Source organism: Onychostoma macrolepis, chromosome 13, assembly GCF_012432095.1.
Source record: "Onychostoma macrolepis isolate SWU-2019 chromosome 13, ASM1243209v1, whole genome shotgun sequence".
Classification (NCBI taxonomy): domain Eukaryota; kingdom Metazoa; phylum Chordata; class Actinopteri; order Cypriniformes; family Cyprinidae; genus Onychostoma; species Onychostoma macrolepis.
In genome coordinates this window covers 22,069,209-22,082,417 of record NC_081167.1, presented here as the reverse complement: position 1 = coordinate 22,082,417, position 13,209 = coordinate 22,069,209, and the positions used below count along the sequence as shown (strand labels likewise).

At 35.3% G+C, this 13,209-nt stretch overlaps 1 non-coding gene across 1 annotated transcript; it reads right to left on the bottom strand.

Moving 5' to 3' along the window:
* Window positions 1-12,604: 12,604 nt before the first annotated feature.
* On the bottom strand, window positions 12,605-12,734 carry LOC131552834 (U6atac minor spliceosomal RNA). The gene has a single exon (XR_009274062.1). It is a non-coding gene; the product is annotated as a U6atac minor spliceosomal RNA (small nuclear RNA).
* Between the last annotated feature and the right edge of the window lie 475 nt (window positions 12,735-13,209).

Sequence of the window (13,209 nt, the reverse complement as noted above, 5' to 3'; positions counted from 1 at the left end):
TCCCTCTCTGACAGGTACACACACAAATACACAAAAGCTAACACAGAAACGTAAAACACGGGGTATTTACAAACCTTAAAGGGTTAGTTCACCCAAAAATGAAAATTCTGTCATTAATTACTCACCCTTATGTCGTTCCAAACCCGTAAGACCTTCGTTCATCTTCGGAACACAAATTATGATATTTTTGATCAAATCTAAGAGCTCTCTGACCCTCCGTAGACAGTAATGCAACTGTAATGTTACCAGGTCCAGAAACGTAGCAAGGACATCGGTAAAATAGTCCATGTGACATCAGCGGTTCAACCATAATTTTACGAAGCTACGAGAATACTTTTGTGCACAAAGAAAACAATAATAGCATAATTTATTCAACAATTCTTCTCCCCGAGTTACTGTCTTCCGCCATATTGGAGAGTAATCAGCATTGTTTACACTCAGCAAGCGCGCGATTACGTTCTGTGCTACTCTCCAAAATGCGTCATCCTTCCAGCTGTTATAAGACCTTGTCTATTCCTAATGTTCTGTTAAAACAATAAGATGATCATTTGTTATTTCCACCTCACTGTCTCTATGTTATGGACTTGTACAGGCAAATATGGCCCCACAGTGACACTCAAGTTGATGCCAGGTCTCTGCACCATTTGTTTGTTTTGTTCCTCTTGTCACTGTACAGCTTTATTAAGTCAGTCTCTACGGGCTGGTAGTACACTGGTTTTTGATCCTCTCCATTATCATGAATTCCTGCAGAAGCTGAAGGTGATTTTATATGTGCATGAGCATTTGGCTGTGAGATTCAGACAATCATCTCCTTAAAATGCTTGAAATGTACTCAAATATGTTTTGGATATATGCCCGATTACAACACTCTTTTCCATAATTTGATAAATTACTGCTGCCACAAACAATAGTAAATGTTCACAAACATATCTTTTAAATGGAATTACATTTGTTGTCTGATTTGTATACAATAATGCAAGCTTCTTTTTTTAATAAATAAATAAAAATTGATCCTAATTAACAGAGAAAGAAGGCATTTTTGCATAAAAATAATAATAAATTCAACCTGGTCTTAAGGCATAAACGTACCTGGGTGCACTTTTTAGCGAGACCGTTTTTTTACGTACCTTGCTGTACATTTCGCTGCAGTTTCAAAGAGAAATATCCACTGAGTGGCGCTAAAACACGGGTTCAATATGTAAACCCTGGCACGTTTTTATTACGTTGATATAGGTACGTATTGCTGTGTTTTTATTACGTTGCTTCAGGTACATATTGCGCGGTTCAGAATTCAAATATCCGGGGACTGTCTGTAAAAATGTTGGATCGTGTTGGAAATATGCCCTACATCAAACCCAACCCCAATAGTGTTGACAAATGCAAAACTGATATAAAAACGCATTTGTTGATGCAAGCATGCTATTTGAACTTCCTTATATGCAGATTTGAACTGTTTTGTCGAACCGTAGTTACACGGGATTCGAACTGGAGCTCCTCGGCTCGTCTCCGCACTCTGTGAGCTACCGAACAAACCTACCGTCTATGAAAACCAATATGAAGCTGGATATGTGTGATGCTAACGTTCAAAAGCATCAGTTTTCAAATCTCCCAGCATATTAATATTGTTTTGAAGTCATAACATGAAATTCTTCAAGTAATTGTGCGAAAATTACGCTTTATTAATCGAAACTGTAAATTTGTGTGAAAAGGAATAAAAGGCATCAGAGTTTTACTGCTTCTAGTGTTCAGGGGCGGTTCTAGGGAGGCCAGTGCCCCCCTGTCAACAAGCTTGGCCCCCCTTTTGGCCCCCCTAAATTTGGAATCATATCACACCAAACAATTTTGGGTGAAATGCGCAGTTTGTCCTGTAAACTATATAAAAAGAAAAAGAGCTGCTAAATTCAAGTTCGTATCGTAGTCGTTCATTCATCACGTGACAGCCTCATAAGCTAAACCTATTCAGTCTGAGGGAAAAATAATTAATAATAATAATAACCAACTCTTTAGTTTATTACCTTTGTTACCACATTCAGTGTTATGGAAAAGAACCATCATGACAGAAATTCACATTTATAAACTGTAATTAAAAAGCTACAATTTGAGACCAGAAACGCATCACGTAAGAGTAAATAATCATAATAATAATAATAATAACTATGCACCCGTTTGTAAGGAAGCTTGTAAATGAACTAATTTATCTGTCCAATGCTGTCATGTCACGTGACAAAAGAACGAACGACTCGAAAGACTCGAGATTAACTAATCAATTCTCTTTCCGGCTCAGACTGCATAGGTTTAGTTTATGAGGCTGTCACGTGATGAACGAACGACTCAAACCCGAAGACTTGTCAGATAAGAGGTGAGGTGAGCTAATAATAGAAGACCCAGGTAAACAATGAATTAATCTTTTCTGTTTCTTATAGCATTAGTTTTGTATTGTTTGTAGTGTGATCAACGTTTGCATAAGTAGTAGATGTGTTAGGGAAGTAGCACATAACATTTTAATTATATTTTGCTAAAATGAACGAAATTAACGAAATGACTCGAAAAAAGATTCGTTCATTTTGCTGAACGAGACTCGAAGGTCCGAGTCAGTAAAATGATCCTAACTTCCCATCACTAGTTTTTAAAGCGCTGCTCGTTATAACCAATCACATACGATTCTGTTGAGCTTATGAATGCAAGGACCAATCAGAAGCGTTCAAATGAGTCATCGCCGAAGCGCTGCTGTTTCATCACCGCGCGCGCTGGCTGACTGAATTCTCTCCTCAGAAACAGCAAAGTGAAGATGTACGAATGTAAGTAAGATATTAATTTCACAGTGTAAACAGCTTTAGAGATTATTATGGGAGTTTTTGAGAGTTCTTGAACTCGCTGGACTGAAGTGAAAATGTTCTTTGATGATGTAAACGTTCTTTGCTCTTTTTGTACAATGAAAGTGTTATGGGCTAATTAACTTACAATGTTTTTATTAAATCCACATAAAATACAAAGTTAGTCGTATAATATGTTTATGGTATGACACTCATTTTATGGTATGACATCTGGTACTTAAGTAAAAAGAGGATTTTTATGCAAAGTTAATATTACAGTATTAGGCTACTTCGCCCATTATAGATCAACTAACATAATCTATAAAGGTGCAAAATGCTTTACTTACACATATTTGAGAATCAAGATATTTCATGATATATTTTGGGAATATTTCGAATAAAAAAATAATAATACATAAGCCTATATCAGTTATACAGTGGTATTGTGGCTGCTGTGTGTCATATGACAAGCATGAGACCCCCTCACTCGTGCCCCCTCAAAAATGATGCCCCTGACATACAAAATTATTTGTCAAAATAAATTAAACATGATGAAATATTAATTTTAGTTGAAATTGTTATAGATTACTTCTATAGATTGCAATGATAACATGACATGGTGAAAAATGACTGAATGAATAATACTTAAAGTAGGTTAGGATGAATTTTAAAATTGTGCCCCCTAAAAGCACAAGTGGCCCCTGTCTGGCCCCCCAGTTACTGTGGTCTAGAACCGCCCCTGCTAGTGATCATTGCTTTTGGAAACGGCAGTGGTATGTATTTATTGGTACGTATTTCGAGTCTCGCTAAAAAGTGCACCCAGGTACGTTTATGCCATGAGACCAGGTAGAATAAATTACAAATAATTAAAATTTTCACTGTACTATTTCAGAGATTTTACGCAAATAACTGTTTAGTGAATTTGCCACTGAGTATTACTTCCAGTGAAAGTCGTGTTCGTGAAAGTAACATCATCAGGCAGATTCAGAGTCTCACAGCTCGTACTAAGTTGCTAAACTATTCTCATTGATGCCCTTGCTGAATCTGAATGACGGCTTTCATTTCCCCCAGCGTTCAGAGGCGCACACAGCGCAGAGCTCCGATTGAGTTGTTCACTTCTCCTCCAGTGAATTCTACCTCACGAAACGTAGAGGATCTGTAATACCGAAGGAAATTTGCATATCAAACATTCCATAGTTATCACTCGAGGGAGGACATCAAACCCTCCAGTGCGCATTCTCATGTTTGTTTGCGAGTTGATAGTCAAAGTTGTTTTGGTCTGATGCTAAAAGTGAATGCATTATTAGCTCCACTGCTAATGTGGTGTGTATATTCTAGGTTGCTGCTGATTTTTGGGCGAGTTGATTCCAAGTTTAGTTAAAAAGGAAGATGTCAAAATTATCGTGCTTTTATATAATTGTGAATGTTCATCCAAATTGCGCTAGTAACTGATCATAATCCAAACAGATGGTGGCTACCTGCAATACAGTTTAACCAGGTGCTAAATATTCTAAAATGGTGCTGTGTTGTGATCAGGTTGTACACCAATCAGATTCAAACTGAAAATGACTCTTTTGATTTTTAATTTAAGGAATCAAAAGAAACAGAAATTAAAATAAATTATTTTTTTTATGTAGATATTTGTCAAGAAAAAATGTTTTAATGCTGACAGTGTATGGATTGAAATTATGTACATTTACATTGCATACATTTTCACTTCGCATAATTGATCAAATGATCAAGAAGAGCATTATAATAAGAAAAGAAAAGAGAAAATACAGATGTTTGACTCACAGTATCTGAAAGCGATTTACATTACACATTGAGCATGGTACAATTAATTCATCAAATAATTATCAAATGATGGGGAAGAGCATTATAATCAGTGTTGGGGAAAGTTACTTTTAAAAGTAATTTTAAAAGCATTACAATATAGTGCTACTCCAAAAAAACTAACTTAGTTACTTTTTATAGAAAGTAATGCATGCTACACTTTGTTACTTTTTGCCACCTGAACTGGGTTTGCTTATTTATTTTTAAAAACAAAACAAAACAAAAAAGATTTTTTGGCAATTGTGAAATTAATAAGCCTCAGCCTGAATGAAGTGCCTTTTGTCTCTGCACCTCACTCCCAATTTCTCTCAATATGGGGACAGGAGAGGTGTCAGTGAATAAATGAGAAACCAATATAACTTGCGTTACTTACTTGAAAAAGTATATATATGTATATATATACACACAACACATTGGGTTAATGAGCACACTTTTGGTGATAATTCCGTCAGTGAAACATGCCCTAACAGAAACGAAAAGCCACAGCAACTCTTCATAAATCACATAAGCAGGAATGTAGGAAAAATAGAAGTTTCTGAATCCCGCACACTGCTATAATTTTCCAATTTTATATACAATGTTTTGGTCATGCGACCTTCATCAGGCACCACTTCTCTGTTGAATCAAGCCCTAAAACAACACAGGCAGCACATGCACAATTTCACCCATGTATGTTTTCCCAACGCGTTCACCTCTCTAATGTATAGCCTTTTCAGTGTTCTATAAGAGCAACCTTCAAGCCTGATCCATTCTGTCCTTCTTAATACGCCAACAACACAACCTCATCATGTGTGACAAGACTGTTTCTGCCTCAACCCAACACTGCTGCCCTTCATAAATAATTAAAGATCTAATCTGTGATATTTCCAAAGGTCAGCAGCACAACAAAGCGACAAAAAAAAAAAAAAAAGCCAGTTCCCCCATTTCTCTCAACGTTTTCACTTTCTTTACTACTTCCGGCCTGAACTTTTGAGAATTCCAGGAGAAAGGGAATTTATTTATTTATTTATTTTGTGAGCCAGCAACTATTGAACTCTCAGGAGTGACCTACAGTCTGTTTTAAAGCTTTGTAGATAATGATACAAAATGCTCACACAAAACCATGGTCTGCTCTCTCACACAACCTCAGTTCAGCTAAATGCTAAGGAGCAAAGGTCACTAAAGCCTTCCTGCATACCAAACTGCCTAAATGTATTATTTAAATACATTTGAATATAAATATAACTTAGCGCTAACCTTGATTGGTCTCCTTGATGCATTATCTATAAGTTTCCACAAATCTCCAGACTCAAGAGAACTACGCTATCTTCCACACAGCTCAGGAAGTTACTTTTAAGTCTTTCGGATGCCAGCAAAGACATTCCTAATCCGTGAGGTATTAACTCTACAATACTATTATTCACATCACGAATGCAGTAACACGCAACTTTGAGAGTTATTAAAAATTAATCCTTGTGTATGATTTTAACGCATGCGTTGTTTTACTAGCGACGATCTACGCTGTAATTAGTGCAGTTATCATGTCTGTGTCCACAGACTGAGTTATGCAAATGAAGCACGCTGAATGAAATGTTTAGTGTGCTGGAGATATATTCAACTGTTTAAAGCTGACAGTGAGCTTAATCATTACAGCTTGCTCTTGCCGAATGAAATCTTTCTGCAAGCTAGGTTTTATCTTGCCTCGCCTTCTCGACAGAAACGTCAGAGAAATACACAGAAGGGAAAGTTTTCTTTAGCCTTGAAAACATCATTCCCGCGTTCCTTTGTTCCCTGTATCGCATCGCAACAGGAGAGGTACGCTGGCTAACTGAAGAAAGTTACATCCTCAATATGTCAGGAAACCGCCAAATTGAGAGTGTTTGGCATGATTTTGCTTGGAATATCATGTCATCTCTTATGTTCTCCTCAGAAACCAAGTTTATATTCATGATCAAAGCCGACTCTCCCTTAAACCTGGATATCAACAATGATGTTTGGGCTAAGGTATAGCAAAATTTCACAGTTTTAAAGCATAGAAACACAAATGCTTTGAGCTTATTGAAATTTAGATATGTTCCTGTAATATTTCTACACCACACTGACCTCCTGTAAAGAACCAGAAACTGCATATTAAGAGACCTACAGTGCATATGCATTGACCTCTGTTAAAGGCTTTCCAGAAAGATAGAAGGCTCAAATATTGGTACCTGTATGTTCATATAGCAACCCTCTAGCACGCTATAAAGTTTCATTAGGCTATGCTGAATATCATTTGGTGAAGAATATCTTTGGCTTACCGAATGGACTCAAAGGTTGTGTGAACAACATTAACAACTGGTGATCACAAAGACTTACTGCATTTCTGCATTTACACAGGTTTATATCGGGTTTTTTTTAGAAAACCTAAACATGCTGATAAATAAGAGAAATACATACTTCCAGCCTAATTACTGAATGTGATTCACAACAGTCAGATGGTATCAGTAAACCAAATGTGTTGCTATAATAAATTAAATTAAAAAATAGGTGTTACTTAGCTTTCAGGAAAATGAGGCAGTTTTGCTACCATGGGTCAAAGAAGGGTATAACTTAATGAAAAATATGATTCATTTTATTATATCATATAAAATACATTATAAAATATAATATAAAAAATAATATGAACTAAATAAAAATTAATATATATACTGTATATATATATATATATATATATTATTGTAATACGTTGTTCTTTTGAACCTCCTATTCATCAAAATCTATTCATCAATCCTAAAAAATATATCATGGTTTGCACAAAACTTTTAAGCACTGTTAACTATTTTTAACATTGTTGCTCAAGAAACATTATCATCAAATTATTCAAAAGATTTCTTAAAAATCATGTGACAATGGAGACTGAAGTAATGGCTGCTGAAAATTCAAATTTGCCATCACAGGAATAAATTATATTTTTGAAAATATTAAAAAAGAAAGCAGTTATTTTATGTTATTTACATGACTGTATTTTTGACTGTATTTTTGATCAAATAAATACAGGCTTAGTAAGCGTAAGAGACTTCTTTCAAAAAGATTAAAAAATCTTAATGACCCTAAACTTTTCAGTGGTACATAGGCTAATTCATATAAACAATTCAGATAATAATAATAAATCAATCCAATTTTACACGTATTACAAATCTGACTCAGTTCTGACTCAATGATCTGGCTGCAGCGGTTACCAGCTCATCAGTGAGTAACATCTTAAATTTAAATTTGTTCCTTACACACAGCTATCACATGTCTTCAGAAGACTTGGAATATAAAGCACACTATGATACTGACAAGTTACCCACAATCTTTGTTCTGCTCTGCAAAGATGATGCTAATTTGCCTGCTCACTAGCTAAGTTTAGACCTTGAGATTTAGTTCATGACTAGGAGCTTCAAAGCCAAGAGAGGAAAATATTGCCCGAGAGGATTGAAACATTCATCCTGAATGTTTACTATTTACTTCTCTCCAGGATGTGCCTTATCTCTGGCTACAGCAAAGCAGTGCGAGTGTAGGTAAACATTATGTGGTCTGTGTAAGCGTGTGAATATGCAAAAGCATCATCAATGTGTGCCACTAACACTTCTGCTCATGTGTGACGTCCTCTCTCTGCCCTCTCCTTGTGTTCTGCTGGCAGGGTTGATTATGCCGCTTGTCCTTTTAACCCTGCGGCTTTGAGTTAGTGTCATCCCGGGTCTCTCATTAGTCTCTTTTTCCCATTAAACATTCATGATCTGCGTTTCCATGTCAACAATGCACAAAGGTCACTGAAGAATGATAACTCGGGACGGTTATGGTTTTTGCATCGCACATAAACTGTAGCGCTAGCGTACTTTATTTCTCAAATAAAATCTCTGCCTTCCACCAGCTGCGACTGCCTCTGTGAGCTTTCATAAACCAGGAAAAATCATTGGGGTGCCACATCGTAACTGGGCTCAGACTGTCAAAGGTGAACGAAATGCAATTTCTATAGGTAAAATGAAAATTGGATGGTTCCTTCCATCTCCCATATGTGTCAAGGATCCAATTTTAATATATTTGCTGTCCCCTGGAATGATTGTTTGCTTGCTGCGACTGCTCACGGTTCTCTCCTGCTGCATGGCTGCAATTATCAATTACTCATTGATGCTGATGTCTCCTTTATCATTGTTACGCCTCTGCGTGTGGTTTACACATTCTATTACGTTCACTTGGTACAAGCCAGAGCTATTGCATGAAACTTTTAATGTTTTTTAACAGCTTGTTTTGCAGTTTACCCTCAGTAAAGAGTTTGTTGCCTCATATATAAAATCCACAGAGAGGAATCAAGCTTAAAAAAAAGCAGTGGAGTGCACTTGGCATGGTCTCAGAATGAACAGATACATAAAATGAGAACAGAGAAGTTCATAACTGTGCACATTTGGGTGTTTTATCAAGCACGTTTATGTCCCAGGAGTTGAGAAAAACATAAAAATTTTAAGGAAATGTTAAAACGTATTGTTTTCATTTGTTTTGGCTACTTTTCAAACAGCTTCTATGTGGATTTTATTTATTTAATTTTTTTTAACCTTTTTTTTTTTTTACATTTATTTATTTAGGTTTTTTACCCTTGACCCAAACCTTACGAGTCAGACTTTAATCTGAAACTACAAAAATAAATTAGAAAATTATATTTAAAGAAAAATATTGATCATTTAAACAACTAGTGAAATAATCATAATATTTATTGTCTGAAAATGATTTTTATTCATTTTTAGACAAACTACAACTATCGCATAGTTGACAGCATCACTAGATCAACTTTATTCCCCAAAAACGTTTTATAAAAGTTATACAGCTAATACGCTATAAAGTTAACCTTAGCAAACCAAATGATTCAGCAGGGTTATTTTACTTTTACGTAAATATTGTTATAGTATTTTTAACATTTTGAAGTAGCTTTTATTTTTGTTATTTTTTTAATATCTCTATTTAGCTTATTTTTATTTCAGTTTTATTTTTATGTTTAAGATGAAGCACTAAAATAACAAATTATTTCAGTCAGTTGCCAAGGCAACATTTCACATTTTTAAGTTTATTCATTTTAATATTTCAGCTGTATTTCAATTAATAAGAACAATTTTTAATAGCTTTAATAAACAATAACAACACTGGGTGTGGGCCATTGTATTCCAAAGTCTGAACATTGTTAGTGGACATTTTAAATGAACCAATCAAAGAATGCAAAGTTTAAAAGATTTTATGAAAGTCCAAAGGGCCAAATGTTATTATAGTTAAAGGAATTGTCTTATCAAAAAAGTTGACACATTAACCAAAATCATGTAAGACCTGTTCTTGCCTTTTCTTATCTTCTCATCATTGGACATAAAAGATTGCAGTGGGTTTTTGGGGTTTTTTCCTACAATGCCAATTCCCCTTGTCTTGCTTGGCTAGTTCAAGACTCCTAAAGGCTAAAGATCCAATTAGCCTGAGCAGCACAGGAGACACTGTTCCTACCAACAACCCAGAGTCACCACATGACTACAGCCAATTACACACCTGCTGGATAAGGATGGATAATCATGTTGAAGTAGCTACTACATTGTTTTCTGACTTTAGGTGTTATGGAAATGAGGATCTCTCAGAGACACTTACTTTAGGCCACTGGACTCAACAGTGACTGTTTCAAGGGCATCAATGACCTCCAGAGACATTCAGCTGAGAATTTGAATAATCCCAACCATTGAGTGCTGAATTTGGCCATTATAAAGCCATTAAAATGATAAAGGAAAGGAAAGTGGCTTTTTTTTTTTTTTTGTGGCACACTTTCAAATGCTTTTGCTAGGTGAAACCAACCAACAAAAACAGTGCAAAATAATCTCTGCTTTCCTGCTACATCCATCATAACCAATGACCTTAAAATGAGAGCTGTTATTTGCTGCATCAAGTACTTCCTGTGTAGCTCATATCCATGGCAGCGGTGAAGAGCAGTTAAGGCTAATAAAGCTATACTGCAGCACTAAAAAGCTTTTAAACCGTATTCATTTGTCCTGTCTGTTATGCAACCGCTCACAAATGACTGTTTTCCAGAGGCAGAAGGCAGGTCTTTTAAATCACATAGCGTATTCAATGTCGTGCTCCACTCTGTTCATTTTCACTGGGTTATTTCCCACAGGAGGCCACCAAGGGGTTTCAGTGTACTGCAGCAAACAAATAGAGGTCAAAGAAGACCCCACAGTAACTGTAGTAAAAACTCATCTGTTATGACTTGTGTCGAGCCTCATGGTATCAGTGCTCTTAGTAGTCCCTGAGCTAAATTTCAATTTCTACTGAAAATGCTTAGAAGGCATGCATAACAATGATATAAGAGTGAGTTGATTTTATTTCTATGACTTTAAGATTGAACACTCTACAGTTGTTCCAACGTTTTGTAGTGTAGTTCTATTTAATATTGGTACCATATTGGTTATTGGTCAATATTATATATATATATATATATATATATATATTTATTTTTTTTTTTTTTTTTTTTTTAGTGCTGGGCAACGATTAATCGCGATTAATCGCATTCAAAATAAAAGTTTTTGTTTATATAATATATGTGTGTGTGCTGTGTATATTTATTATGTATATATAAAGACACACACATACAGTATATATTTTGAAAATATTTACTTGTATTAACATGTATATATTTATATTCATATAATTTATATTATATATAAATATATTTATTATATATAAACATTTATTTTTCTTAAATATATACATGCATGTGTGTGTATTTATATATACATAGTAAATACACACAGTACACACACATATTATGTATACAAAAACTTTTATTTTGGATGCGATTAATCGTTGCCCAGCACTAATATTTTTATACCTGTAGATATAATTATTATTTTAATGTTGGAGCTGACACTAAAATTCTAAATACTATTTTGTCTAATTAAAGGGCTAGTTCACCCAAAAATGAAAATTCTGTCATTAATTACTCACCCTCATGTAGTTCCAAACCCGTAAGACCTTCATTTATCTTCAGAACAAAAATTAAGATATTTTTGATGAAATCCGAGAGCTTTCTGACCCTGCATAGTAAGCAACGCAACTGACACGTTTAAAGCCCAGAAAGGTAGTAAGGACATTGTTAAAATAGTCCATGTGACATCAGTGGTTCAATTGTAATGTTAAGAAGCTTTGAGAATACTTTTTGTGCGCAAAGAAAACAAAAATAATGACTTTATTCGACCATTTCTTCTTTTCCGTGTCAGTATTCGACGCGCATTCACAAGAGTACCACAACGTTGTTTCATTTTGTTTGCTTTGCGCACAAAAAGTATTCTCATAGCTTCATAACATTACGGATGAACCACTGATGCCAAATGGTCTATTTTAACGATGTCCTTACTACCTTTCTGGGCCTTGAAAATGTCAGTTGCATTGCTGTCTATGCAGGGTCAGAAAGCTCTCGGATTTCATCAAAAATATCTTAATTTGTATTCTGGAGATGAACAAAGGTCTTACGAGTTTGGAACGACATGAGGGTGAGTAATTAATGACAGAATTTTCATTTTTAGGAGAACTATCCCTTTAAATTCAAAATAAAACAATAGAATCATTCATTTTTAATCAGGGTTTCTCAACCAGGGGCCTGGAGCCTCAGCAAACTTCCAAGAAACTGTAGGATGACTTAATTCTATTCTAATTAATTTTCATTTGAAATAATTAGAACCACTGTTTAAATGCTACAAGTACACTTTGTCATCCCAAAACTATAATGTACTGTATGAAAAATGGATTTAATGTTCAGATTTGATAATGATTATATTTAACAGTGTTTATTATTAGTGCTATTAAATAGTAACCTTAAGCAAGCTTTACATGACCGATAATTTAACTTAAATGTAAAATGAGTGTGCACAATTAAATATCCATTATGGATCAATATACCACCACGATGTTAACACAAATGGAACTCCCCGGTTACCAGAGCTTTTACCACTGCATAACCACACAAAACATGGTGATAGAGTAGGTGGCAATGTGTGCTGAAGGTCACTAGAACCTCTTCCATCCTTGTCAAGGAAAGTGTTAACCTTCTCTCCTTTCAAACAACACCAGGGTGTTGATGGAGCATCTGATTCGAAATGAAAATGATGATAGTGACGATCAACTTCTCTGACACCTCATTCCAATTAGAAGGCAAGAGTTCGTTATGTGCTGGGGGAGGTGACACAATCCTGTCGCTCAATCTAGTAACCCCAGGCTTTGAGAGTGTCACCCATCTCTCCACACATCTCACCTCTGATGATCTGTCCAATCTGATCCCAGTTCAGTCCCCGGTGTCTGAGCTGTCTTGTTATCCATCACAAGCTGCCTTTCTATCAGTGAATTCACATATTGCAACAGGAACAGGCTTTTGCACTTGGGCTTTTAGCACTTTGTCTGCTGTTCAGAAATGTTGACCTTACTGAAACTATTATTTTAACTTTCCTTGACACAAAACTATAAATCTTTAGTTTAAGCTGATTTTTGAGTATCAGTTTAATCGATAGTGAATTAAGGCGAGACACTGCAGGTGAATAGGGTATTT